Source organism: Solanum pennellii, chromosome 8 (assembly GCF_001406875.1).
Source record: "Solanum pennellii chromosome 8, SPENNV200".
NCBI classification, from domain to species: Eukaryota; Viridiplantae; Streptophyta; class Magnoliopsida; order Solanales; family Solanaceae; genus Solanum; species Solanum pennellii.
In genome coordinates, this window is record NC_028644.1 from 22079220 (window position 1) to 22084631 (window position 5412).

The following is a 5412-nucleotide window of genomic DNA, read 5'->3' on the forward strand; positions in this document are numbered from 1 at the left end:
AGAAACCTATGTAAGCTTCCTATGCGAGGAGTCTAAGTAAACTTCCTAAGTAATATGTGAGAGGTCTATGTAAACCTCAATATATAAAAGTTATAACTTTTCCGCATTTTAACCTATGAAATATTATGACGGATGCTAAGAGGCTAGTCTTAAATCTCGGTCGTGACAATTTCAAAATACAAATAAAGGAGTGCAATTATGATTTTCTAGTGGAATGATTTGTAATTTATCATGGTAAAAATATTTTAATTAATTTTTAAAATTAATTTCATAATAGAAAGAATTAACAATTAATTCGGTGGTTCCTACAATACTCATATTTAACTAGAACATGAAATCTTATTTCTAAGGGGGAAATGAGAGATACATGTGAGTTTTCTTCTCCCTTTTGGACTGGAAGAAATATCTATAAGTAGAGGTTCTTTTAATCAAGAAATAAAATAAGTTTTCTATTCAATATTGTCCACTTAAGTATTGAGAGAATTTCAAAGCAGTATATCTGCTCACGCTTCAAGAAGTATGTATCGAATTAAATTTCACCAAATAATTTATGTGTTCTAGAAAAATTACATGTTGTTTAGCATAAGCATAATTATTGTCTATTATTAATGTAAGTAGCATGATTATGGTATGCCTCCGTTATGCCTATAGTTTTCGAAATGATTTGTTTATTAAAAACATGTAATAGTCTATTTACTTTAGCATGATAAACAATTACCCATCGGTCTAACTTAATTGGTTAGTCTCTTTTAACAATGTGTTATGAAACTATAAAGTAAGTTATATAGCAAAAAGACGAAATGATCTGGTAGGCCCTTGTACTTGTATGTGTTTGTATTTGAAACCTTTTGACTTACCTCTTTGTCAAACAAACCCTATAAGTCAATAAAATTCATCATCTTAAATCCTTTTGACCAATGCAAACTTACGTGACAACTTAATTTTTGAGTTGACATAAGAATGTGATTTCATACAAAAAAAAAAGAGCATGAAAATAAAATTTTAGACTAAAAATAATTAAAAGAAAAGGAAGATATAATAAAAAGAATAAAATTAAAATTAAAATTATTAACTTCACTCTTACTTCTTTCCCCCACTGCTCCCATTTCCATGATCTTCCCCCACCCAATCCCCCATTCTTTTCATTCTCCCTTCCTCCACTCCTTTCTAGTTCTTTTCTCTTTTTCCTTTTTTATGATTTACTCTTATGCCAAATTAGAAACGAAATCGCGCAAACCATGAAAACAAAATGAGCAAAGGAAAATCGAGAAAATTGATTTAATATCCAATTTCACGGAAGAAATATGCCTAATTAATATCTTGAACTCTTTTTGTTGTTAAAATTGCTAGAAAAGTTAGTGTTCCATCTTTAAATCTGTTATTCTTCTTGGTTTATCTTTCTTTCACTTTCTAGGGTAAAATGACAAAGATCTATAGTTTTAAAAGGATAAAAGTAATTGTTGAATATAAATTAGATGAAGTATGTTGGATAAAATTGAGTTTAAATATTATAATATATTGAAATACTTTAATCATGATTCATTGACATCCATAGAGAAAAGGGTTTTACATGCGTTGGTCAAGTGATATGAAGGTGAAGATGGAGCGGGAAAAAAAAGAAAAAATATAATTTATTTTAAAGAATTAAATAATAAGTGGTGTCATTTAAAATTTAATCTGGGTGATGACATATTTTATCGTGCGTTTAAATTTCAGACAAGATCAAAGGAGTTTAAAATGCTGAGTTTCATTGAGTTTAAGATTTCAGTTGGTAAATAGTTAAGTAAAAGGATTCAAAATACAAACTCATACAAGTATAATGATCTATCAAATTATTTTGCCACGTTAAAAAGAAGGAGAAGGGAGGGACTTCTTATTTGTATTAATGCTACTAAGTAACATATATCTTAAAAGTAGTCAACAAGGGGTCGCGTGGCCTAATGGATAAGGCGCTCGCCTCCGGAGCGGGAGATTGTGGGTTCGAGTCCCACCGTGATCGTTATTAAACCTTGATTTTTAAAAATCATTTCATTAATTAATCACTAAGCAAAGTGTTCTTCTCTATACAGTGAAGACAAACCCTTCAAGATTAATCTTCTAATCAATTTTTTTAAAACATTTTTCTTTTCAAATTTATTTCCATCATTCACAGGTATGTATGTTTTCTTGCATCTGTCCTTGCCTTTTGAATTTAAAAAAAAATATCCAGCAATTTATTAACATGATAAATTTACACCTTTTCAACAGCCTAAGAAACATTTATATGATGAAAATGAAGTCTCACTGTGACAATTTAATTTGGTAAACATACCATCATTATGGGGATAGCTTGTAGAAGTAATCTTCGAATTTTGTTGGTGAGTTAGTTCTTGAATTTATGTGATGTAAGATAAGTAGTTCTTATATGATTGATTGTGTTAAATTTATGAGATATTAAAATTTGGATGATGATTGGGAGCCTAGTGACTTTCGAATTTAAATCAAATTTGAAATGAACATTGACATATTGAATTATTTTAAGAATTATTATGTACTAGTATTCGTATCTGTACAAATGTCATAATGATTAAATTAAAAGATCTATGAAATTTCTTTACTTGTTAATATATTGTTTAAATATTTATAGTAATACATTATAAAAATTTATATCGAAAAAGGGCATAAAATAATCTTATAGTATTAGAAAACTGGTACAAAACTAGCATTCATCCCCCTCTTGGCTCAAGAATACTCTTTTTATCCACTTATTGACTCCAAAATATCTCTGTCATCCATCTTTGAGTTCAAAATTGACCACTTAGGTTTTAAATTTAGACTATTTCAAATATTTTTTTAAATACGTGACGCTCAACTATTTGTTATAATTTAACTTATTAATATAATTTATAAATCAATCCACTACTCACTCATTACTAATTAAACTCATCCAAATAATAAACCCGCCACATTACTAATGCAATAACTGTCAATGAGTGTTTTCTAAAAATTTGAGACGAAAATGTCTATAGAAGTACATTATCATACATTCAAGTTTTCAATCAAAACATATTATAATTCAAGTGTCTAAATAAAAATTATCGATAAACTTAAAATTCTGACTATGTTCATCTTAATTGTTTCGTTCGTCTCAATTATGTGATGATACTTAATAAATAATTTTCTTTAAATAATATTAAAGTCTTAATATTTAAAACAAATTATAAATATTTAAAAATTACATAAAAAGTGTATGAATTAATTCGAGATGTACTATTTTTTAATCTTTAATCATAAATTTTGAATTCAAGCTTGAAAGAGATCCTATTGAAAATGTACTCCTAAATAAGCGGCTCATCTTGAATTTAATTGGAGCTTCAATTCAAACTCGAATAGTTGTAGATGTCATTTTCATGAATCTGTTTCAAAATTTATATGATCATATTAACTCAAAGATTTAGCATATTACTTTTTGTTAAAATATTATTTTAATGATTATCGATCAACTACATTTTTAATGTTACAATATATTTATGTTAATCTATTATGAAGTTTCTTTTTCATTGGAAAAGTACTTATGTGTTGCACAGATATAATGTTTTGAATTTAAATAAATAGTTAATGTGATTAATATTTTTACCCAAATTTATATGCATTGAGGATATGTTTAAAGATACCAAACATTATTAGAATAACTTCTCCTTCTCCTGGTATAATAAAAGATAAGTAGGAGCGAGATTTTACCCTGTGCGCATCCAAAAGAATAGCGATTGCTGGTTTTCCTTGTCATTAAAAAAATTAAAAGAAAAAATAAATAATAAATGTGATATGTGTTGAATTGATATTTGTACTAATTAAATAAACTTCAAATTCATAGCTCAATTTGATCCTAATTTTAAAAAATAGTCTCTACTCTAAACTAAAATATAATTTGTAAATCAGATTGCAACTTCTTTAAAATATTTTTTACTAGTTCAATCCTGCCAAATAAGACAAATTTAATTTAACTAAATATTAAATATAAAATAAAAATACAAATAGAAAAGAATTCTAATAACCAATAAAATATTGTATTATATTCTAAAATTATGCATATTCTAGAATGTATTAAAAGTTAAATAAGTGAAGAAAAATGAAGCTTTGTACTAATTAGATATCGACTACTTTTAAAAATAATAATTAATAATGATGATCTATATCTAAATAGGAATATCATTAACAAAAACAACAATAACATTACACAACTCACATGCTTTATATTTTTATCTATTAATTAACTCATACAAACAGGCCCCACCTAAAGATATGACCACCTACATAACTTTTATGATTTAAATTAAACAAAAAATATTTAATTTAAAAAATTGAATGTTTAAACTGAGGAAACTGAATGTTATATTTCTTGTGACAGAAAATAATACTCTTTATCATTCAAAACATAATGAAAAAATTAATATTATTAAATTAATATTATTTTAAAGGATTAGTGCTAATTTTTATATTTAATGATAAAGTGTTATGTTTATTTATTATTTTATCCGTTCTGAAAAATAGTATTATTTATTCAATTTTTCATTTTATTTTGATTTAAATAATTTTATGACGATAAAAAGCAAATAATGATAACTATTTTTTTCAAGCTTCTAGAAAATCATTGAAAAAATTAATATTCTAAATTATTAATATTATTTAAAGGATAAATGCTAATTTGTATTTTAAGAGTAACTTTCACATATAACAAACATAAAAATTATATTTGTATGTTATAGCTATAGTTTGCATAATTGCGCTCCATAACAAATTTTATGTTTGCTATGGAGCTTTTGATTTATATAATTTGCTACAGACATTCAATTTTATACAATTGTTTAGTTTTGTATAAACTCATTTATACACGGTAATTTGTACAATAAAATCTGAATTTATATAATTATAACTGTATAGGACGGAAATATATGTATTTGTATATGTGTATATACATTTTTCTCTCGCTTTATACAAATATGAACGCAATTTATACATTTTATACCGAACTGTATAATATGATGAACTGTATACCGAAAATGGCTAATTATATACTAGATCAGATGGCAAAAAAAGGAGATGTTTGCTGCGAATTACAATTAAAATAAACTATGGTTATAACATTTAATTTGAATTAATAGTTTGATATTTCATACAATTTTTCTCATTTTTAATGAGAAAGTATTATGTTTATTTATTTCTTTTATCAGTTCTGGAAAACAATATTTATTTATTCTTTCATTTTATTAAAATTTAAATAATTTTTTATAACAGTAAAAAGATAATCATAACTATTTTTTTCAAGCTTCTAGAAATAGCAATAATCAATAGTAAAAAATTAGTAGTATGTTATAAAACTTAAGAACAAAAGAATAACATAAAGATGAAGACAAGAACAATATAACAAAAGAG

The 5412-nt window shown here is 25.2% G+C and overlaps 1 non-coding gene across 1 annotated transcript; it reads left to right on the forward strand.

Moving 5' to 3' along the window:
• The first annotated feature begins 1926 nt into the window (after positions 1 to 1926).
• On the forward strand, positions 1927 to 1999 carry TRNAR-CCG. The gene has a single exon. It is a non-coding gene; the product is annotated as a tRNA-Arg (tRNA).
• The last annotated feature ends 3413 nt before the right edge of the window (positions 2000 to 5412 follow it).